This window comes from Ornithodoros turicata, chromosome 1, assembly GCF_037126465.1.
Source record: "Ornithodoros turicata isolate Travis chromosome 1, ASM3712646v1, whole genome shotgun sequence".
Taxonomy (NCBI): domain Eukaryota; kingdom Metazoa; phylum Arthropoda; class Arachnida; order Ixodida; family Argasidae; genus Ornithodoros; species Ornithodoros turicata.
The window spans coordinates 28,126,788-28,152,141 of record NC_088201.1 but is presented as its reverse complement, the minus strand read 5'-3'; the positions used below and the strand labels follow the sequence as shown (position 1 = coordinate 28,152,141).

At 43.5% G+C, this 25,354-nt stretch overlaps 1 protein-coding gene across 2 annotated transcripts in view; it reads right to left on the bottom strand.

Annotated features, from left to right (window-relative positions):
- LOC135377773 (CD109 antigen-like) overlaps positions 1–25,354 on the bottom strand; it is a 225,577-nt gene that overhangs the window by 120,696 nt on the left and 79,527 nt on the right. For both annotated transcript variants that reach the window (XM_064610439.1, XM_064610438.1), the window contains one exon: positions 6,088–6,123. The gene's annotated coding sequence lies outside the window, so the exon portion shown is untranslated. The remainder of the gene's footprint in view (positions 1–6,087; positions 6,124–25,354) is intronic.

Genomic DNA, 25,354 nt, shown 5'->3' with positions numbered 1-25,354 from the left:
TAGAAAGCTAATCGTATTGCATAAAGATTAAGGGTTCCCACTTCTTCGCCGTTGTCGGCCTCACAGAGGTGGGCAACGTCACGACTGACGGGGAATGTGCGTCCTGGGCCGACTTCTAAGGGAACTGTGCCGACATATGTCAGAAAGCGTCTTAAGATTCTTTTTCTTTTTTTTTTTTTTTTTACAAATCAATCAAATCAATCAACTCAGGAGAACCCAGGAAAAACCCCAGACAGCCCAGCCTGCACCGGGATTCGAACCCGGGTACCTCCCAGTCTCGACATGACATGACCAGCACGCTAACCACTCAGCCAAACCCGAAAACATAACTTCACAGCATAGCACGCACTGCACCAACCATTGCCAGGAAAGATAGGGTTACCGCTTCTAATTCGAAGAGAGAGGGGGCGCACGCCTTTTTGTGTCAATTACCACATATCCAAATTGACACAAAAAGGCGTACTTTTTTTTTTTTTTTTTTGATTGCGCGTTAGCGCCGAGAAGCAACAAAGGCGTACTCGCTGCAATGGTTGGCGCAGAGCGCCCTATATGCGGGTGAAGTTCTGTTTTTAGAGTATAAATACTAAGGTTGTGTCTGTATTTACTACGTACTTCCTGGGGGCTGTTTTACGTAGCGCGTGAAAAAGTCTATAAAAAAAAGTATCCAGGGTGTTAACCAAATTGCAGTCTTCAAATTCCCTGACTTTTCCAGGTTTTCACTAACTATTTCAAGCGAATTCTCTGGTCAATACAAAAGGGAACTTGGCGCCTGCTGCTACGTTTTGATACAGATCCCTCATAAAACAGATCATTTACTGATTATTAGCGAGGATGCCCTACTTTTATGCCTCTGAGCTTGTCTTACTGGCAAACTGCTATTCGTGGCAACGTTGCTGCGGCGTGGCCGCTCCACCACTGGTTGGCATTTGCGATTCGCTGCGCATTGTCACGGCACTTGTCTGCGATTTTCCCTGACTTCAGCTACTTTTTGGCAAATTCCCTGACAATTCTCGGGTTTCCAGGTTGGTAGACACCCTGAGTATCTATATAAGTAATTAGTAAATTTCAGCTACCGGGTCGCTTTATTAAAATGTGAATTGGAGCTTTTTCCACACTGGATTCTAAAGGTAATGGTACCACTTCACTTTTTTCTATTTTCGGGACATACCTTTAGTAACATCATAATGTCGTAACGGCACGGCACTGAAAAAAAAAAAAAAAGAAAAAAAAAAGAACTACGATTGTTAACTGATTCTAACGCCTGCATGTATGCAATATAAGGGGGGGGGGTGTATATATGCATAAGTTTAATGAACAGGAAGTGGCATCCACGCAGGGAGAGGTCACCCGCCGATCTAAGGGCTTTACCTCGGTTTTCAGCGGTATGTCCCAGACGATTGTCGGCATGAGTCCAGTTCCTCCTAAAAGAGGACGCAAAACTAAGCGTACCTTGATGCCTACCCGCACACAGCAGATGGCTTAGTTGGTTCTTGTCGCGTCATTACGAAATAGAGCCCGTAAGACATCAGTCCCCCGCGCACAAGTGAGGGCTAACGCTTCGCCTAGCTAGTGCTGCAAGAACGTCGGCAAAAGCGCTAACAAGTCCCCGAAACCAGCATGGACTGTCCAACCGCGTTAAGCGCGATGTCAAATCGATTACTTTCCGTTGCGCCTTCGATCGCGTGAACGGGGGAGGAGCATCCTCTCTACCGGGCTCTCCAGCACGCACTAGGTCAATCTTGCCAGCTGTCGAAAAACGAAGCCGTGAAAAATTCAAAGGTCACTCCACCATCCCTCTCCTTCAAAACCCGCCTTCATAACGGAAAGGCTCTTACCAAATCGAACTCTTACCTAGTTGAGCGCTGCATGTGTGCTCATCCAATGACCAAATCAGACCAGGCTCGTATATTCAGACCTCTTCGACACGATTAGGCGAGGATGATTTAATTAATTTTAACAAATTACAAATTTAGTTGATTTGATGATGAATCGAAATACATAGACAGTGTGACGGGACAATGCCCCGTTACTAGATGTACTGAGAAAGTATTGAAGGAAAATGTATAAGAGAAGAGGTGCGAAGCAGCACCAAGACAACGTATTTATCCCTTATCACTACCATCTATATCACGTATGGAACGATTAAACCTACACTATGCCTCTCGCGACAAATACGCAGTGTAATAACAATAAACTTTGACCCAGACGCTTTCTATGCCCTCAGCATATCTCATACCTCCAGCAGTGCAATCATCTGCAAATATTTGTAGTACAACCTCCGGAGTCGCACCAACGTATATAGACCGGCCCGATTCATTAAAGTCATTAACCGCCTTTCGCGACTGAAGCTCGTACATAAGCACGGTAGAATGCATGCTACGTTCCCAAATATCGTCGGAATGACCAAAAGAACATCCGCGTATTCTGTATACCACCAATAGGCAAAACAGCAGTTCTTTTTTTTTTTTTTTTTTTGCGCCGCACGTCTGGTACATGTATTTATTGCAACAGAACTTTGTTCCGGTAGTGTTTTCCCTTGCCTAAACATCAATTACGCAGACACTATTAGTTACGAATCTAAAACAGCTATGACCATAAGCGACACTACAGGGGTCGGTCCAGGTTCGACCACGCAACCTGGGGAGCCCTATCACAAGTTGGCGCTTACATGAATAGTGGGGGAAGAAGCAGAGGGTAATTAGCTCGCCGAAATGGCGCTCTGGCGAAGAGGGTGGCCAGGACAGGAAGAGCCAGTGAATTACAAAACTTAATATGCATAGTCACATGTGCCAAACGCGAAGACACTGGTAGTTTCAGATCAAATCCTTGTGAGGCGTTTGAACTCGATATCCTTATACGCCCGTAAGAGAGACGAGCTTTCTCGGTAATTGCATAAAATAGAAACGTAACGAAACTCTCCACAGTCATCTGATTACACAAATGAGCGCGCAAAGGAAAAACGCAACAGTGCCGAGTAATACACATTTGCTCCAACACATCGATGCAAGGGGAGTATAGAGAACTTAACACGTATAGGCGAAATGGGCTTCCTATCCTATTTAGTCAACTGATGCTGCGAAACAAAAAAGTAGCAAAAACACAAACGGGCCAATACAAGTTTCGTTTGAGTGTGTCGATTGAAGATAGGACGGGAACCAGAAAGCACACTGCCTGCGGCGTCCTCTGTCAATCGGGAAAATGAAAGGCAAAAGTGTGTTCGACAAGTGTTAGTACACCTTCCCTGCCTCCTACAAAGAAAACAGAAAACGTAACTTGCCGGGGAAGTAGAGACGTCGGCATATAGACAACATACCTCTTCCGTAATTCTAGTTTACTAATATTTATTTTATTTTTCCGATTTTCGCGTGTAGTTTCAAGGCACATTCGGTGAATTGTGACTGTGGGCGTTCGTTCGCTGGGTGTGTTGTTTTATGCGTATACAATATGGGATGAACGTAGATCCAGGTATCTGCGGTTCGGCCAATCGAACGCAAGGGTAAATTCGAGCGGCCCCGTATGTATGGGAGAATGGCTCCAGTGATGGGCAAAGTACCTCAAATTGTACTTAAAGCAAAGTAGTAACCAAGTATCAGTGGTAATTTAAGGACAGCCCAAAGTACAGGAGAACTACTTTACAGTACACACCAAACGCATTACAAATTTAGTTTGTATCGCTGCGCAGTTCGCCATTAACCCATTTCATGACTTTAAAAAGTCAGAAAGTAATTATGTTTATATTTTTGGCAAGTGCTGGTTGTGAAATCCTGTTAATTACTTACGCGTCAATATGAGCTGAACTAGGTGGGATAGTTTGCCATTTATATACACACAGGCAGTTAGCTGGGCTAGTGCAGTGTGCCAGGGTCCTGCACTCAACGCAGGCAAACATCCCACATCATCACCAGCATCATCCATTCATCTATGTTGTTGTTGTTGTTGGGCTAGTGCAAAGTATTATTATAGTATGAGCATGAGTGATACATCTCATTCCCCTCAGTGCACAGTGCTCCGGTGCTAATCTTTGGGCATAATATGCGAGAAGGCAAGATTTCATACGAAAGGCCAACGGGGGTTATATGCAGGGTGTTCCACGAGAGGATGTCATTACATTCCTAAAAATAGGTTTCACTTCAAAAAATGATAAAACTACTTGGAATACACTCATGCAGATTTTTGACTCAGATTGAGGCCGTTTGAATTCGTGCCATGTATTAATTAAGCTAATTTGTATACACTCGTACAAACTCGAAAAATTGCCAAGCAAAAGCAGCATTTTTCTTCCTCAATTCGGAAGCCTGTGGCCATAACACACTATTCCAATCAAAATCACGACGGGGTTTTTCGCAAGATTTCGACAAAAATTTGGCAACGGAAAATCAGTCTGTGGCGAGCGCGCTGATATTTACGTTTGCGGAACTGTTGGCTCCGCCCATATACCCTCCCTCCTGTGCAATAAGAAAGGAAACCACGCCACAATCACACCTTTCGCCTTTATCAACGTGGCTGTCATCAGCCGCCAGTCACTGATAATGACGGGCTGCGCGACAAGGCCCTCGATCGGAATAAAACTGTGTCGCTCTTCGAGCCAAGAGTTCCGCAATCGCAAACGCAGATTTCACCGGGCATGCTTCGGCGAGTGACTGATTTTCGGCTGTAAATTTTTTGTAGAAATCTTGCGGAAAACACGTGATTTTGATTGGAATAGTGTGTTACGGTCATAGGCTTCCGAATTCAGGAAGAAAAATGCTGCATTTGCTTGACAATTTCTCGAGCTTAACTATGCAAATTAGCTTAATTAATACGTAACACGAACGCAAATGGCCCCAACCTGTGGCAAAAGCATGAATGTATTCCAGGTAGTTTCATAATTTACTGAAGTCAAAACAATTTTTAGGAACTTTAATGACATCCTCTCGTGGAAAACCCTGTATTTCTGACAACTCCTTGCTGCTTCCAGAAATGTCACATGTAAAAAAAAGGAAAGAGAGAGACAAAAAAAAAAAAAAAAGAATAGAATAGAAAGCGCATTGCGAAACTTCTTGTTCTGTGCAGCTTTTTGCCTGCTGCAAAAATAATCCGTGTTATGTGAAAAAAAATCTTCATTTTTTTTATCGTACAATAATTAGCGAATAAGATAAGAAGCGATTAAGATATTGTGAAATACAATGATTGAATGATGGAAAAAGCACTTGAATCATGCCTTGGGAGAACAGAGACCAAGTCATCGTACTGCCTATCTCAGAGTCATACGTATAGTGTGTGTTGGCCTTTGCATTTGCAACTTTTGACTGTTGGACAACATAAAAGTTCTGATAGCTGATACTGAGTTCTTAATAGCTTGTCAACATTTTGAGCCTGTCAATAATGAATTCTCTTCTTCAAAAATGTCCATTCAAGAAAAAATATTTACTGATATTTTCCGATTTTTGTCTGCAGTCCCAGATGGGTACTTGAGTACTTAACGGGAAAGTACTAGGAAAAGTCCCGGCGCCGGCTGTGTGCTGTCTGGGGCTTTTCCTCAGACGCTGTTAGACATATGTCGGCACAGTTCCCTTAGAAGTCGGCCCAGGACGCACATTCCCCCAGAGCGTTAGTCATGACGTTGCCCACCTCTGTGAGGCCGACAACGGCGAGCTCTTGCATTAGCACCACCACCACCACTACGAAAAAGTATTTTACGGTACAAAGTACACAAGTTGAAATGTACTTCAAGTAAAGTACAAGTGCTCAGAAATATACTTAAAGTTAGTACTTGGTATTTCAAATACTCCCCATCGTTGGGCTGCTCCATACCGTCATAACTGTTCTTCCGCAGGGGGCCAAGTGAAGTAAATTGTTTCTGTGTAAAAGACGCGCGCGAAAAAGAATAAGGAAAAACAGTAGCTTGTAGCGGTGTTGATTTCTCTTGGAGTACTTTCAAGTGCAGTCGATAGAGTCCATATTCATTTGTTGCTGGGAGTTGTTGCAATCAATAATAATAATAATACGAATGTATCTATCGTGTCCCCTTGCTCAGAAAAGTGAAAGAGAGAGAAAAAAAATGCTGATTTCATTTTCAGAATGACAAAACCCCTGGACGTGACTTACCAGTGTCAAACTTGAGCTCTGTCTGCGCCGCCAGACCTAAAGAGAGCATGAAAGATTCCAAGTGAGTGCCGTCCACACAGAATGGAATAAATGCATCTACTCAAGTAAAGCCCCAGAAGGCCTGAAATCATCAGCGAGAAGGAAAAAGGCTTTTACACACTTTCACTAAGACATCTACTGCCTCACTAAATGGTTTTTTTTCTTCCGGCAGGGCTTTTTGCGCGTGTGTGTTTGTGTATGTCTGCATAAGTATCGCTTTCACGTTTAGCGACATTTTAATGCACGTAGCATCTGCTCTTAAATGCCGTCGCAGAGTAGGAAAATTATTGGTGAGGCTCATCAGCGAACACTGATCGCGGATAGAGAATGTACGCTAAAAGATTTCTCTTTACTTTTTCCGTTAGTGTTCAATATTTTTTTATTTCAAACAACCGACACATTTCAGTGATCGAACCGATCTCATCAGTCGTGCAGAACAGCATGTTGACACCCCCTTCTTGTGTCGCTGCTCTAATGTCGGTCTAATGCGGGCCTTGGAAAATGTGGACGACGGTGGCGTAATATGGGACGGTTATTTCGACGAGGGTTTTTCACTGGCGATATTTCAGAAATTATACCTGGTACTTCGTCAAGGTCGCGAGTGTTATAGCAGAATTTCATCGGTTCGGAAGATAATTGATCATCGCCAGACAGCTATGATCATGAGCGATGCCGCGGTGGTCGGTCTGTGGATTAATTTTGCCCACCAGGTGGCTTTAACGTGGACCGAAATCTGGCGTCCACGGCTGGGTTCGAACACTGGACCAGTAATTGACCCACTGGGGGGGGGGGGGGGCAGCGACACGGTAATAATAAAACATCATAGAGTAGAAATAGAAAGAAAAAATGGAAACGTATAGGTCGCACTGGTGCGACCAGCTGTTCCAGGACGCTTGACGTGTGGAAGCACTGAATGAATTAAAAGATTATATCAGCACGTATGTCCTTGAGGTAGGTCGTCAGTGCACACAGCGCAGGTTGCTGGTGCTGCCTTGACCAGCTCCCCAGTACCTACAACACAGTTTCCATGCAGTGCATAGAAAGAATTGCAATATACACTGCGCTGGCTTTTATTTCATCAGTACTAAAAACCCGAATGTGCACAGGGACCGACTGTCGGAGAGCACCAAACACAAAAACAGTGCCTCGTCCTAACTTCATCCGACGGTTTCCGGTCACAACAGGCAGCCACTCACATACCAATGAACAGAGTGCAGGGAACGGCCTGATAGGCCAGCCAGGCGATATTATTATACAGTATCTGGAGATTGTCTCTGCCGCGAAAGTAACCAATCTGTCCTCCGACAGCGATTTTCATGCTCGCGCCGGGGATCCACGTATTTAAAATATATATCCAGTTTATTTGTGTTTTCTTTTATTTTTTTATGTCTGTAGCAGTGAAGCCTCAGAGCGACAGACTCTATCCGACACCCTTCCTGAAGTGACAATGACGCGAGTATCAGGAAGCAAAAATAAATTTGCCATAAGACGTCCACTTCCTCGGCTGGCAATCAACAAACATGTGGAGCAGCCACCGACGGAGCGTAAAAGCTCTCATAGTGAATGGCAGCGTGACAGGAATGTTGGTGTCACCTCGGACGACACGAATACTCCATTTCGCGCTGACCGGTTCGACGGATGATACTTGGAGCAAACTGATATTGTTGCTTGAAGGAGATGTGGACGGAAGCAAGTAACGTGAAAAAAAAAAGAAAAAAAAAAGAATTCGTTATTAAAAGCGTCCATGCAGTGATGCACAATGCTATAGATATCTCTGCATAGTTGAAGGTTGCACGCTTTTCATTGATGAAAGACGTTGCCGAATTTAATGAAATATCCCGTAATAACGTATTATCTGATTAACAAACCGAGTTACTTGCAGTGATGGGCAAAGTACCTCAAAATTATACTTAAAGTAAAGTACCAAGTACCTGGCATCATTAGTACTTCAAGTACAGTACAAAGTACCCAATTCAAAGTGTACTTCAAGTAAAGTACAAAGTACCAGGCAAAGTACTTCAAGTACTGATCAAGTACATTGCCAATTTAGTTTGTATCACTTTGCATTTTACTGTTTAGCATCTGTGACTATTTTTTTTTTTTTTTTTTTTTTTTTTTTGCAGAAGTTTAGCGAGTATTCTTGACAAATGCTTTGGAGCCATAAAGTCTTAGGTTAAGTGCTAACCCGTGAATATAAACTTAATCAGAGGTCATAATGTGCAGTTACATGTAGGAAGGTAATCAGCAGCTGTGCTGTGATTATGCAAAATAGTATTACACCCTGACTGATCCAGGATCACCTGCCTAGTGTGGTGTTCTGGTACTAATCTTCTGCTATAGCAGACTAGGAAATTTCAAGAAGAAAAAAGTACAAGGCAACAGAAATTACATATTTCTGGGAATTTCTTGCTGCTTTTTGTTTAGAAAAAGAATATGATGAAAGTAAAAAAGATGAAGCACAGTATAAGCCTTCATTTTTATACGACTGTAATCTGCTGCAATGTAATCCATGTGACCAATTAAAAAAACGTAAAATGTAAAAATTAAAGCCGGTGTGTCTTGCAGAGTGTTCATCATGTAATGCAATCACACATATAATGTGATATATAATGCATAAATGCTTATTAATTGCGAATGAAGGAGACATTATAAAAAAGCATAGAACTCTGCATTGCGAGAACTGAAATGACAATGGACTAAGTCATTGTGCTGCCGTTTGCGATGTCATAATGTGTGCGTGTCTTTGTATTCCATTCGTTTTACATAATAATAGAAGTGTTGATACTTTTTACACATTTACCGGCCTCGGTGGCTCAGTCGGTAGCGTATTCGCCTTCTGATCCCAAGATCGCGGGTTCGAACCCGGCCGAGGACGCCAGCAACTTGGTGGCAGGGTACAAGTTGCTTGGACACGCCGTCTTCCGCGAGGGACGTTAAATACGGAGTGCCGTGTGATGAGCTTTCATCGCACGTTAAAGAACCCTCAGGTGGGCAAAAGCAATCCACAGACCGATCGCTGTGGCGTCGCTCATGATCTCAGTTCTCTCGCGACGTAAACACCCAATTATTTATTTTATTTATTTTTACACATTTCAAGCCTCTCAACAATAGATCCGCTTCAACAAATGTGCTATTTAAAAACACAAAAATCCTTTTTGGTAAAATGTACCGCATCCCACTAAAAGCGCTGAAGTGACGGCACGAAGACGAAAACTCAGAGATAGCCCTATCTGTGTGTTTTCGTCTTCTTGTTGTCATTTTAGCGCTTTTAGTAGGGTGTATTTTTGATACTCTTTTGTGACTTTTTGCCTGGGGTCCAAGTTTGGGTACTTGAGTACTTGATGGGAAAGTACTCGGAAAAAAGTACTTGAAGTACAGTACAAAGTACACGATTTAAGGTGTACTTAAAGTAAAGTACAAGTACCCAGAAATGTACTTAAAGTACTACTTGAGTACTTGGTACTTCAAGTACTGCCCATCACTGGTTACTTGGTATATGGTTTCGTAAAGGTGCTCATAGTGGAGGCGTTCGCTTTCCTTTCTAAATGTGTTTATACGGAAAGAAGGAATCGGGTTGAGAAACAACAATTCGTACACATATATTGCGGGGTAGAACTCTGACAGTAAACAAATGAAAGCTACGCAAATGTGTTTCTGCTGCACCGCGGACGACGCCCTCTGAATTTTTATTAGTTCATAAAGTAGATGTATTAAGTTCTGAAATAACGAAAATGCGAAGGAAAGAGGCAGTTTGTGGAAGGGATGCCAGAAAAATTTTCATCTAGGGCCTCGCGAATACAGAGCAGAAGTCTTCCCGTGTAGGCAGACCACGAATGAATTTTGATCTTTGCAATGGTGCTTTCATATAGCTCGGTTTACAAAATCACTATACTGTTATAACGGTACTTTTACGCTTATTACAAGATTTTCGTAATTACTATTATAAGAAAATTTTATTAATTTTACTACACTGAGGCACGCCCTCGCCTCTCGCTGAGAACAACAGGGTTCGAACTCGCAACCCTGGGGCAAGTACAAGGTAAATGCTCATGCACACAGCGCTCACAAAACGGAACTTGACCAACCAACCATTGCAGAGAATGATACGTTGTCACACCGATTTGTTGAAAACAGGAGGAGGTGCCTATCCTGGACACTGTGTCCAAGATGTACACTCTTAAAAATGAACTTCACCGCATAGCACGCTCCTAGCCAACCATCATCTCGAATGATATCGTTATCTGCCCTGATTTGTTGAAAACGGGAGGCGTACGCCATTTTTGTGACAATTATGAACCGCATAAGTGTCACAGAAAAGGCGTACGCCTACCGCTTTGAACAAATCAGGCCACATAGCGATATCATTCAAGATAATGGTTGGCTAAGAGCGTGCTATGCGGTGAAGTTCATTTTTAAGAGTGTAGGCGACTCTTCCCATTTTTAGCAAATCAGGAAACAGAATGACATTGCCTTCGAGGGTGCATGCTGTGTGGTGAGGTGTCGCAGGCGTATCGGAGGAGGCCACCGCGACGAAAGTGACGTCCATGACTCTGCCAGGTGAACTTTTTCGACATATCAGACTTCATCCTCAGTTAGTTCGACTGGGCCGTAACGATGTATTAAAACGGGCGAGAGAAGTTTGCGATAGGGGAGACAAAAAATAAGGCGAGTCGTCCGGAAATAACGGATTGATACTCCAGAGCAACGCGTAGAAACGACCGTTATCGGATGGCCTTCTTTTCATCTTGTAATCTTCGGAGATCGACCGCCTCTCATGGTTCGTCGCCGGCCGGCCCATTCGCCCCCATCATCCCTTTACATCGCCAGTGTGCTTTAGTACTGCCGTCGCTTGCACGGATTCCCCGCGTTACGGAAATGGGTTGTAGGGCTTCAAAGCCAGCTCGACGGCTCTATTTAACATCCACTTCGCGTGCACCTATAGCGACGGTGTTTTTGTGAACACCTACAGAATGAGTCCACTTCTACCCCAAATATATCATCTAATAATATATAATAATTCGGGGCTTTACGTCGCGGGAGAACGGTGATCGATATATCATCTATTGTTGAATTTCTTGACTCCTACGAAATGCCTTTTCTTTCCATTCGCGAGAGGCTCATCAGACATCAACGTTAAACTATCCTGTATCAAACATAATTCGCAATTTTAGAAAGCTTGCGCGTTAATTTCTGGAGAAGTGTTGTTTCCCCTTTTTATTTTATTTTTCTCTTTCTTCTCTTTTCTTTTTTTTTTTGTGTGTGTGCACCTTACTTTCTGTTGTTGGAATCATTCCCTTAGAGTATTATTATTATATCTCGCGTTCCTAGGGAGAACCCAAGGCAAGGACTTGGATACTCATAGGCCCTTCGCGAGTAAAGAATATCGGTACAGACGCCTTTCTTGCGGAAAGACACGAGATAGAAGACGCCACGAGTTTATATATAAGTTTTTATATATAAGAGTTTATATAAACGGATGTTTACTCAAGTTACCCTAAATCTTAGCACAGACAAACACACTAACGTAAAAACATAAACTCGGAAAGTGAAACCGCAGACTGACTTAAACGAGTGTGCCTTGTCTGATAGGGAATGCTTGGATAGATTCCAACGCATTGCGATATCGGCCCAAGACAGTAGAGTTTCAGTGGGCTCTGGTAAACACCCGCAATAATTGATACTCTAATGTCCCATGCCGGCAAGATTAGCCTCCATGTTCCCTCAACATTTCGTTAATATTCGTCTCGGACTGGCCAATATATAGTCTGCCACAAGATAGGAGAAATCCATAATCATCGATCCCTTGTACGCAAACTGAGAAGGGGGGACAAAGACGGTCGTAGCGGAATAAATGTTGAATTGCAGGTATGAAGTCCTTGGGCGCATATCCTGATGCGACAATTGTTCACTTCTAGGGAGATTTGCATCTATAAAAACATGGTGTCCACCTAGGGAGTTATTTGTCATACAATTGTGTTTTTATGGTCAAGGTGGAAGCAGTTCCATCATCACCACCACCACCCAAACTATGGCCAAGGTGGGTAGAGGGACGGTGCCTCATCTTTATCCTTTACGAGATATTTTGCTGTGCATAGGATTTTCTGGTGATTGAGGACAAAAGAGTCTTCTTCCCTCGTTCACTTTGCATCCATGGGCTTTCATAATTCATTCTCCGGATCAATGGCATATTCTAGAACTTTTCCATGGTGAACACTTGCACACACAGTGTGCCACTTACCGTAAGGAGCGCTTAATTCAGAAAGGATGTTGTCGTGTAACGATTGTTTTTTTTTAAACATGACGTCGTCTCTTGCACAAATACGTTTGCGCAGCGCACACAAAGATTGCGACAATATGGCACTGGTGTCGTCAACGTTCAACGCAACTGAACACACAAACCCAATTGCAAAACGTATATTTCGGTATCGTAGAAGCTAAATCTCAGAAAATTGCCTCATTGGTGCGGACAGTAAAACTCGCAACGCTTGAAAGGTTACATTCTTCTGTTTCTTTCTACATCCTTGCATAGTAAAGTGAATCCTTACTGGACTTAAATGCTAATCAAGAAAATTAAAACAAACACTGACGCTTCACTTGGTTTATTCGGGAACAAACTTTCGTGTAGCAGACGACACTTCTGGTGTCGTCTACTACACGCCTGCTAATACATGCCGTTTTCACCGCTTCCTATTTGGTGCCTATTTGGTTTCACAGTAATCAAGCTCTGCGCCAACCACTTTGCCGATTGATGTAGTTATCGCTTCTAATTTGAGGAGAGGGTCGCATACGCCTTTTTGTGGCAATTCAAATAGTCACAAAAAGGCGTACGCCTCCCGTTTTCAACAAATCAGGAAAGCGAAAGATATAATTCTGCATGGCGGCTAGTTTCAAAGCGTCCTTAGTCGCGGAAGGACCGGAAGTCTTCGTGGCACCGGAAGTTGTTGCGGGGGCTTGTTTATGTTTACCCGATAATGTCATGTTATAAGTGTAGTCTGCTGCACGACAGCTTGTTCCAGCTTGAAGTCATCCTTCAGTGTTTCCGCGATTTTTGTTTGTTTGTTTTTGCAGTAGTTACTGCTTGCGCCTACTATGTTTATACAGGGTGTCTTTTCTTTTTTTTTTTTTCGATACAGGTTTTTCATTTAAAAAAACTATAAGGGCTATAGACATGCTGTTTTCACTTCTATCATCTCTGGGCCGGCGGACTTTCTTGGCCATATGTTGCTCAACCGTCAAATGACTAATTACCTTAAAACGTGAATTAACTTTTTAATTATAAAAGCTACGAAATTGTCCCAATGAGAACATCTGTTCCTTTCGGTGGCCTGATATCGTAGCCGTTTTCAGAACAAAAATCCGATTGGTAGATCGTCCGAAAAAAAAAAAGAAACGTGAAAGAACACAATTTTTTTTCTTTTTTTCTTCATTGCGCATCTTCGGAGACGCGTCTTTCCTTCACCCCCAATGTGAGAGGGTGAAGGAGCCTCATGCGTCGAAGATGAGCTTTAACTTGCGGAAACAAACAAAAACACATGTATCGGGTGACGCTATCGAAACTGCCCTTATCTTGTGTTGCATTTTCTGTTTTCTTTCAATCTTTTTCCAGGACGCAAGAGGCGACAGTGTGCTCTTTCACCCTCTCACATTGGGGGTGAAGGAAAGACGGGTCTCCAAAGATGCGCAATGAACAAAATAAAGAAAAAAATGGTGTACCTTCACCTCTTTTTTTTTTTTTTTCCGGACTATCTATAGCGAACGGATTTTTGTTCTGAAAACGACTACGATATCAAGTCACCGAAAGGAATAGATATTCTCATCGGGACAACTTCGTAGCTTTTATAATTAAAAAGTTAATTAACGATTTTTAGGTAGTTAGTCATTTGACGGTTGAGCAACATAAGGCCAAGAACGTGGAACACTGATGCCTCGCCGAGGCACACTGTTAGCGCCGACCCAAGATCGTGTCACTTTCCTGCGCCGGGCTGAAGAGCTCCAAGTATTGCGAAACAGCTGTCCTCGGCTGGGAGTGCACGATCAAATTACAAACATATGCTCAATGTGTAGCTACAGAGCTTCGGCTACTTTTCCTTTGTATATGTACTTGCTGGCTTGCACCCCTTATGAAAAAAAAAATTCTATTTTCTACAGAATTTCTATAGGAAACCCTAGATAGAGCGCATAAGAAATAGATTAAAACTTGTATCTACTCCGAATGGAGTTTCTATGAATAAATGGGAATACTATCGGATAGAAAATAGATAAAGCATTTATATATACATTGAAAACAAAGTAGTTAGACATAGGATAGAAAGTTGCCCCATTTTTCTATACTGATTGTATTCAGGTAGGGTATAAAGTTGCCTTATTTTTCTATACTGACTGTATTTATGTACTATATGAAGTGGACTTTACTGTCAATGAATGGTGCGTCACGAAACGGGTTGCGAAAGAATTTCGAAGAGGGAGCCGATTGCAGTAGCTCGATAATCTTCTTCTCTATTTCGAAAACCAGGAACTTTCCATTTATTTCACCGCCACATCCCACTCCAAGCCAAAAAGAAAAAAAAAAGGAACGAAAAAGAAACCGAAGAAATACGTAAAATAAACAAAAGCAAGAGGGAAACACAGCAAGAGGGCGCACACGCCTGTGACGTCTTTGCAGAGGAACAGATACTGGTAGAACACGCAACGAAATGGCTAGGCCACATGTGGAGCCGTCTTAGCTCGAGATGCAACCACACGGGTGAGGAGAGCACGCATAGATTGTTATTTCGGTAGCGAATAACAACCACTAAAAATCCTCCAACTGGTTAGTATATTACTGAATTAAGGACTGTGTTTATTACTCAAATTACTCGAACTAACCCAGCACAATCTCCACACCAAATTAATGTGATGCTGCACGTTGCGCATGCATGGAGCCAGCCCCGTACTATACGATTAGCTACATGCTATCAGTGAGTTACACTTGGCTTAAACGATGGTATAGACAGTTGAAATAGGTACAAAAATGGCACTTCCGCCCTGGTTTACACATACACTTTTTATGCCTTTTCCTCTGACAGTGTAGAAGCAGCAGTTCGTCAAGTGCAACATTAAAATGTAACAAAACGGTCAATGTTGCCTGAAGTGATAAGTCACAATATTGCTATTAGCATTTGTATCTATGCCCATACATGCATAAATCACGTGTATTAGTTGTTCTTCAAATGTACAGCAAAAACAAGTAACACATGTCCGTAAATAAGACCTTTCGGCGCCTAGTATTAGCTCTATAGAGACTGTATAGAAAATGTATACATTCTAGTTCCTGAATCCTGTATAGAATGTGTATAGAGTTTAGCAGTTAAAAACCCTATACAGCTTTTATCTATTTCCTATGCACAAAATTGACACTAGATACGATAAATAGATTATGTATAGGTCCTGTATAGAAACTAGAAAATCATTCTTATTGCCTGCGTGCCGGCTGCTTTTCCCGTCGGCTCAGGGTGCGGCAGAGTTGTACGTAACTCGTTACAAGTAACTCGTTACCCAGTAACCAGTTACGTTTTTCGGTAACGAAGTAACGACCTAGTTACTTTTGTAAAAATTGTAACTAATAACGTATTCAGTTACAAAAATCGGTAACTCGTTACTCACGTTACTCGTTCCTTTCCTTCGTTCGCGCTCGGGTTCAACATGGACGACATGGTCAGTTAGTATGTGGAAATTCCCGAAATCTCGTACGCTTCTAACACGAAGTGACCTGACCTGGATGTTCAGCTCCTGGGAGCCTCTGGTCGACAGTCATTCTTTCGTTGAGTCCTAAGGTGACCGGCATGACGAATGCCGCAACACTTCCCGGTCGTGTCATTGACCATGAAAGCATTCCTGGAAAAATACCCTGGATTTGTTTGTGGGTGTGGGTGTTATCTCCCAGCAGCTGCCAATGGATATACTAGAGTAACTAAGCTCGCCGAAACTTGGATTCTGAGATGGCATTGTCATTCTCTGCTGATTCGCCGTGTTGTAAAGTGGGTCCACCCGACGTGGGCCATTGCACAGATGATAATCACGTGAGTGTGGCCTGGGTTTGAGGAGACGTTCAGGGTGGAGGCGGCAAAAGGTGACGGGAATGTAGTATTTTGGTGTCTTCTTTGCCTTCCCAAACTAAAATGACCGAGTGCATCCCACTCGTCGCATTCGAATTTGGAGAAGCGTGCTCAGGTAAGAGTCTTGAATATTTTAGTTAGCTGTAGCAGTTACCGTATCGAGGATTATACGTTAAAGGCACTGCTTTCCACGAATGAATCGAATACCTCGTGGAACCAATGTCGTGTTGTGAGGAGGTAGCACGAGAACCTTGGCTGCTTTGATGGTTTACAACGAAGGGGGGGGGGGTATGTTTAGTAAAATGAAGGAAAGGTTTGCCATGCAAAGAGCCAGTTTATACATGCATGCATCCAACACGTGCATCAAACAAAGGTGGCTGTATTTGATGCAACCATGCCTTTCCACAGCAATTTTTCAGTCTTGCCACAGAGGCTCTCTCGAGCAAACGTATCAAAAATGACCGATGCCCATTTCGAGCACCAACCATTCTTCAAAGCGAATTCCATGGAAATTGTCGGACCAAATGAAGCACGTGCCAATTTAGACATGGTCGCGGCTCTGTAATAGCGTGGTAACGTAAAAGTAACTCGTTACTATCGAGTAACGGGAACGCGTTCCTTTTGTTACTTTGGTAACGGGTAACGTATTTAGTTCCTTTTTTTCATGGTAACGAGTAACGATATTTAGTTACTTTTTTTCGGTAACGTGTACAAGTCTGGGGTGCGGGCCATCACCGCTCCTGTGGCTATGGGCGACCGGCACTCGGTGTCGGGATAGCTGGCGGTGGTTTTCTCGCCGGTAGCGGGATTTTGAACACCGTGGGAGTATTACTAGGATTTAAATTGACACGGTTTATTTCGGCACGATTTATTTCGGAACGATTTATTTTGGACGGTTTATTTCGGTCACCACCCGAGGGGAGCACGCATAGATTGTTATTTTCGTAGCGAATTACAGTCACTAAAAGCATTTCCTCCAATTGTTAATATATTACTGCATTAAGGACTGTGTTTATTATTCAAATTACTCGAACTAGACCAGCACAATGTCCACACCAAATTTATGTGGTGCTGCACATTGCGCATGCATGGAGCCAGCCCCGTACTATACGATTAACTACTGCGATCAGTGAGTTACACGTGGTTTAAACGATGGTATAGAGAGTTGAAATAGGTACAAAAATGGTACTTCCGCCCTCGTTTACCTTTTTTATGCATACGCTTTTTATACCTTTTCCCCTGACAGTGTAGAAGCAGCAGTTCTTCAAGTGCAACATTAAAAAGTAATAAACGGCAAATGTTCACGTTGTCTGAAGTGATAAGTCACAATATTGCTATTAGCATTTATATCCATGTTCATACACGCACACATCACATGTATTAGTTGTTCTTCAAATGTACAGCAAAAAACAAGTAGCACATGTTCGTAAATAAGATCTTTCGGGGCAGCTATAGTACTAGCTCTATAGAGACTGCATAGAAAACGTATACATTCTAGAGTCTGAATCCTGTATAGAAACTGTATAGAGTTTACCAGTTACAAACCCTATACAGCTTCTATCTATTTCCTATCCACGAGATTGACACTAGACACGATAGATAGATTCTCTATAGGTCTTGTATAGAAACTAGAAAATCATTTTCATAAGGGACTGCGGCCTCCACAGGTGGCGCCGTCACCGTGGAACACTGATGCCTCGCCGAGCCACATTGTTAGCGCCGACCCAAGATCGTGTCACTTTCCTGCGCCGGGCTGAAGAGCTCCAAGTAGAGCAAAACAGCTGTCCTCGGCTGGGAGTGCACGATCAAATTACAAACATATGCTCAATGTGCAGCTACAGAGCTTCGGCTATTTTTCATTTGTATATATATATATATTCACTGGCTTGCACTGTGGCATTGAGGAGTGCTCAGTCACCCTCAGAGGTGTATATCGCTCGCTGAGCGACCCCTGGTTTGCCAATTCCGAACGATGCGCAGCTGCCCAGAGCTGACGAGCCACAAACGAGCCTCTGGTGCTGACGCATCGTTCCATGAGTATCTATATATATATATATATATATATATATATACAGAGTGTTTCACCTAAAGTGATAAAAAAATCTAACTGGCGACGTACTCGCCGGAGGATTGTGGAACTTTCGGCTATGACCTTCTGCAAACTTTTGCTGCCATTTAGGAAGGCTTTGGAGAATTTTTAATTGAAGGAAATTTATTTTTTTCAATCCAACATTAAAAATTGCCAAGCCAACCTCATTTTTTTTTTACAGAAATATGAAATCCTCTACGGATAACAGCTGACCCAACAAAAACTATGCACAGTATAGCAACAAAAATAGTAATAAAAAAAAGGCTAAAGTGTTGCTTTAGCCCCGCTTGCTTGATTGAGAGAATTTATTCAACGTCAACACTAGTACACTATTACACTGCCTGCTTGATTGTCACAAAAAAAGCGCGCGCGAAAGGTTTGCTTTTCTTCTTTTTCTGAGAATGGGTTTCAAGACGCGAATGTGCGTGGAGTAATCCACAGTGGCTGCTGCTACACTCCATTATTTTGCGTGACACTTTGTCGCGAGAAGCCCAACCTCTGATCGGCGAAAAAAGAAAGGGGGTGGGACAAGTATCATGGAGCAAGCTCGTAGTTGTAATGATAAACGTTCTTCCGACTAATGATCCAATTACCGCGTCCACGTTGCGGTTTCTGGACCAAGTTTGCTTACTTGGAGCGTAATTAGTGCGCCGCAAATGGGTAACGCTGATGGGATCTCACGCTTCTTACGCACCGTGAACGAACCCACTCAACGCCATCAATTCCGCGGTATACGCTATACTGTTGCGCGCGGGATTTTAATACCCCCGTTCGAGTTGGCGGCCGCTATATCCTACTAGCAGAACTAAATGGACTGCAGGCACATCAACGATGACGAAGCACCAAGCGTTCCTTCCTATATCTCGCGAGTTAAAGCAAAAGGAATTCTTCATATTTTGCGTGAACTATAACAGGGCGTTTCACCTAATGTGACAAAAAAATTTAACTGGCGATGTACTCGCCGGAGGATCGTGGGACTTTCGGCAATTACCTCCTGGAAACTTTTGCCACCATTGAGGAAGGCTTTGGACAATTTTTAATTGCGGGAATTTTTTCTTTTAATTGAACCTTGAAAATTGCCAAGCGAAACTCACTTTTTCTTACAGAAATATGAAGTCCTCCACGGATAACCGCAGACCCAACAAAAACTATGCACGGTATTGCAACAGAAATAGTCGAAAAAAAATTACTAGAAATTACGCTTTAAGCCCTGCCTGCTTGATTTTCGCTAAGAAGCGCGCGCCAAATGTGCGTCTAGGGGAGGAAATGTCCCCGCCTTTTGCCTTCTTTGTGATAAGACGGTTGTAACCAGCATCAAGGTCAAAGCGGGGGAGATAAAGGTACAACAAGAGGCGGGAACACCCGCAACTTCAAGTGTGCTCTTCTTTGCAACAATCAAGAGGGAGGGCTAAAGCCGAATTTCTACTTTTTTTAGACTATTTCTGTTGCGATACTGTGCATAGTTTCAGTTGGGTCCGTGGTTATCCGTGGAGGACTTTATATTTCTGTTTAAAAAAAGTGAGGTTCGCTTGGCAATTTTCAAAGTTCAATTGAAAAAATAAATTTCCCTCAATTAAAAATTGTCCAAAGCCTTCCTAAATGGCGGCAAAAATTCCCAGAAAGTAAAGTCCCACAATCATCCGGCGAGTACGTCGCCAGTTAGAATTTTTTATCCCTTTAGGTGAAACACCCTGTATACGCTACCTACGAGGTTCCTCCTGTGTTCTGCTTCGACACACTGCTAGCGACTAAACGCCGAAGTACCCCAAGCAGTACAATGTACTGAAGGTTCAAGTACATAGATGTGGCTGTTTTATCATTCTGATGCTTCATTTCGCGGATCTGCCCACGAAAAAAATAAATAAATGCTTGAACATCCGGCCCATCCCTGTGTGCTCGCACTTCCAGTACACTATAATGCTACCTGGGTTCCGACAAAGACCCAGCATCGTCCGGGAAAAACAACGTGGACGACGTCACTGAGTCGGACTCTAATACCGTGATTGACGAAGTGACGTCGTCCTCAGTCTCAGTGGCCGCGGCCCTACCCCGTGCATCAATCAACTGCATGAACCGCGCCTAATCGAATGGAATTGGGTGTCGCCCTTTCGACGAAGGACTTAGCACTGGAGTAGCTACGTAACAACGGTCTCGTTCCGAAAGCAAGGTGTCCCCACTGCTATGCGGTACTGACGCTAAAGGTATCGGATTGTGAAATCGGCAAAATTCAAGAGCCCGAAACCCACGGAGATGATGGACCTTTTCACCAGACAGCAGCGGGGAGGGTCGTACGTAGGAGGGATACGAGTAATTGGCACCACAAGTACCCGACACACAGATGAACTACGATTGGAAGACCGCAGAACAACAACCGCGGTGTGATGATCAGTGGCGTAGCCAGACCTCCAAGGTAGGGGGGGGCTCGATACGAAAACTCGCCCTACTCCCCCTCCCCCCCCCCCCACCCCCCGGGATCCTGTTCGCGACAACATACACATACTCGTGCACGCCGCAAAATGCGGTTAAAATAAAACAGAACGAAAATACTTGATTTGTGTCCAATGAGGTGGTGTCACGAGATTGGAAGGATTTTGAAAAGCTCATACTTTGAAAACCATTCAAGAGTGCTGCTTAGACGCCATGAACTGTAAGAACTTTCGCGATCGTCACACTGTCACCCCCCCCCCCCCATATATATATTATTTTCTCCTCGGATTTGCACGATTTCCGTGGGCCGGTCCGTGGCAGGTAGGGGGGGGGTTCGAGCCCCCCCTAGCCCCCCACCCCCCGTGGCTACGCCACTGGTGATGATATTACAATCGCGCACAAAAAATAACCCGGAGTAAAAAACCGTAAACATAACTGATTCCTGGAAAGGTACATACGGTACGGTACGGTATGCGGTACATACGGTATATACGGTGCTTCAACAATGGATCCGAGCATTTAGGTAAGGTAAACCATATAGCTATGTTGAGACGGACGCAGGGTCAACACAAACAAAATTTAATCACAGCGGACGCTCCTATATACACTCTAAAAACTGAACTTCACCGCATAGCACGCTCTGTGCCAACCATTGGCACGAATGATAGGGTTATCGCTTCTGGTTCGAAGAGAGAGGGAGGCGTACGCCTTTTTGTGTCAATTTGGATGTATCATGATTGACACAAAAAGGCGTACGCCTCCCTCTCTCTTCGCCTCGTGTTGTTGTGTTCGCATTGTGTTGTTGTTTTTCACCTCGAGTTTTTCACCCAATTCATTTTGAATACTCGCTTCAGGAGGCATGTCCTTTCAAAGGTGACCCAGGGGAGTGCTGACTCTTTCCTTTTTCTCGCACGTATAGTAATGATCTATCCTATGTAGTAATCATCCAAAGTCACACTCATACATAATATTTTCCCTTTTCCAGAGGGAGGTTCAGTTACACATGAGGCCTTCAGGTGAACATTTCTGACTCAACATCACTCACATCTTGGATGCTTGGATATATGCAACACGCACGAGGCATCCCATAATCACACCTCAGTCACGGATGGACCTTCTACGTGAATCGCCTCTCGAACGGGTGCAGTATTAGGCACTGACTGAAATCGAATGTCACAGACGGATGCACCTTCTACGTGAACTGAGTCACACGGACAATAACTGCCACAACCTTTTTCTCTCACTCTCTTTCTACCCCAAGGGGAAGAATCTGATATTTTCCTGGTGTTCGTACTTCACCAGTTAATCTTGAAGATTTGATTTGATGTTTCGAGCACATTTAAAACTGCTTTTTGCAATACCTATAAATAAAACACGCTTAGACATTCTCTTTGTCGTAAAATAGTAGATCGTAAAGTATATATTTATACCGCTCTATTCGATGCAGACGATCTTGTCTTTTGTCCCACAGGTGAGGGGGGTCCTCAGACCCTCTGCCCCCTTTAATCTCTTCTGCTCTGTTAATCTCTTCTGCTGTGTGAAGTGCTTCAGAGGGTGTGAGACAAATGCACTTAAAAAAACGTTCTGGACCGCACTTCATACTCATCACTGTACGTATAAGCAGCAAAAAAAAAAAAAAAGACGACAAGGGCGGAAAAAGATGAGGAAACACCTCCTAGCTCTCAACTGTTAGTTGTTGAACCGTTTCGCTTATGGCGAATTCCACCTATTGCTGGAGTTGCCACGAATTGATAGGGCCATTGCCACGAATGATAGGGTTATAGCTTCCGATTCGAAGACAGAGTGGGGCGTACGCCTTTTTGTAGCAATTCGGATATATTATACTTGCCACAAAAAGGCGTACGACCCACTTTCTCTTCGAATCAGAAGCGATAACCCTGTCATTCGTGGCAATGGTTGGCGAACAGCGTGCTGTGCGGTGAAGTTCTGTTCTTGGAGTGTAGTTACTTTTTGCAGAAACTATACAGTGGCTAGTTACCCTTCTACGAATGTAACGTATGGCTGTAACTATAGTCACCGTTTTTGCTTAAAGTAATTGTAAAATGTAACTAAGTTACTCAGGTATTGGAATATTTTCACGCGTCAGTTCTCTAGCGTCATTTTGTCGAGGCTTCAAATACCCAGCCGTTCTTCCCAAGCAGGAATTACTCGAATTTTGTCATCTCATACGCAGACAGGATGGCGTTAGACTGGCCGATAGGAAATTCTCTGTTACACTGTATAACTATGCCAGGATAGTACAAGTGTTAAAACATTTTTTTTTAGATGATGATGGTAGGAGAAAAAATTTGGAGATTTGAGCCCGCTCATCGCGGGACAAGCTACTCCAGATCGAGTACACTGTTAGAAAAAAAAAGGTATTAATAAGGTATAATAATGTGCTCTTATACCTCTTTTATACCTTCTGCTTCAGATATATACCTTTGGAGGGTATAGAAGGGGTACAAATTTCCTATTTATACCTCCAACCCTTCTCAAGGGTATGAAAGAGGTATAAAGGAGGACTAACTCACCATATTTATACCTGATCACCACGCGTTCATATCCAGTACCCGGAATAGACCACCAGGCTATGCCTTTCACGGTATATAGATGAGGCTGCATATACCTCCTGTTTCTTCATACCTTTATGGTTTTTTATACCTTTACTTCCGCAACGTGCTGTATCACCCATTAGCCATTTTTTCACATCACTATTATTTTTTCTTGAGACGGTATCAGCTAAGTTAAACGGATATTTAACTAAGAAACACAGACATCAGTACAGTACTATCTAAATCCACATGATTAGTTTATGGCTGCATAAAATCTTCATTGCTGGAATGTTGAATCTAGATGTCCTCATCCTTAGGGTTGCGTACCAGACGGAAAGCTGCTCCACAGTTTGTCAAGTCGCCACCAGTATATCAGTATATGTTGCTCTGTAAATGTCTATCTCGCGATACATCGTGATATGCCTGCGCAGAGTGATCTTGCTCCTTTAAAATTTTCTTTAGATATCAACTCTACATCTCTCTCTCTCTCTTTTTTTTTTTTTTTACATGCGGAGTAATGTGCACGAGCCTGTCATCCTACTTCACAACCATATACGGTTGCGTGTGTTTGTCAAAAAATTTCTTTCCTCCAAAGGTGATTTTTCTAGTTCCCTCCTCTAAAAATACCTATGCCTAGGTGTGACGTAACACCATGATGGTACTCGTGCAGACCTTCACAGGGGTACAGAGCTATACCCCTAAAGGTATGGCATATAGCCCTTTGTTGAGGACTATTTTTTATACCTGTAACCGAGGTATAAAATAATACCTAAGAAGGGCTAAGTTATTGAGCAGGCGATCTATACCTCTAAAGGTATAGATTTTTCTCTGAGTGACAGAGAAAAAAAAATAGGAAGATACATTAAAAGATCCTTTGGAAATGCGTTAGCATAAGCCTTTGATTCCTTCTTTTGCATCCTCCTTTCGGTTCACTGGAGCATTTCTGGTGTTCAAACGCCGTCTACGGCTTCTTTTGGGAGAGTGTCCTTATGGAGAGACACCAGAAGGGCCTTGTGGTCGGTGAAGTGGCATGCCATGTACAGCGCCTCGTCCACCAGAGGCGTAGTTTGGTAGACGTGGTCCACACACGTTCCTCGATCAGTGGAGATGGAACCATTGGGGACGGCAGAACGGACAAAGCACAGAAACGCACATCTTAGGTGAACTGGAAGTCTTTCACATCGTCTTGGTTGATAAGTTTCCCACCATGACGACCCATTCCTAAGCATAACGCTGTCCAGCATGTCGTTTACAGCGGTTGCCGCTTGCTTGTGTGTAATCCCACGACATTGAGATCTGTGGGAAGGTGTACGGCACAGGACTCACCGTATTCGTGAACGTTGCTGCGAATCTCTCGAGGTGTAACGGTGATGCCATCTTAGCGTATATGGTAACTCCGGCCTTTCGGTTTCCAGGGCGTTTTGGCTACAGTGGTGTAGGAGAAGCCCTTGATTTGGATGGGCACATTAGGATCCATCACCGTCTCTGAGGGGCAGAGGAGGCAGGCGTTTCGAAGGCAGGGGTCCTTAGCTCCGTCACTGCGGCTATCACGAACGAGTCTTGTCGTGACATGATTCGGTTTGCTTCTGCCGTGACCGTGTCGAGCTTGTGCGACTGCAAGCGGTGGAACTAGACTGAGAGACATGGGGTGTGGGTTTTCCCTCTTATGGTGCAAGCCGCTGCTTTCGTTCTTCCTCGATCTCGTTTGCGCACTTTCGGCGTCGAGCCGTGGCGTCCGCAGACGGACGTTGCTGTTCAGTCTTGGCAGCCCGTCGCAGTCGATCACATTCTGTTTTCCTTTGTCGCCTACTTGGCCCGGCACTCGTACTTCGTCTTCTTCTTCTACCAATCAAAAGATGGCCGTGAGCCACTTCGTTCGCACTCCATTGTATAGTTCTTCTTCATGACGTTTCTAATGCTAACGCATTAAAACGACATTCCATTGTACATTGTAACGACAAACTTGCCCTACAACAACTGTATATTTCGAAAATGTATAAGAAGCAAGCGAAGCGTTGCTTTACATGATTATATTTTTTACAGGCCAAAGAATTTATATGGCA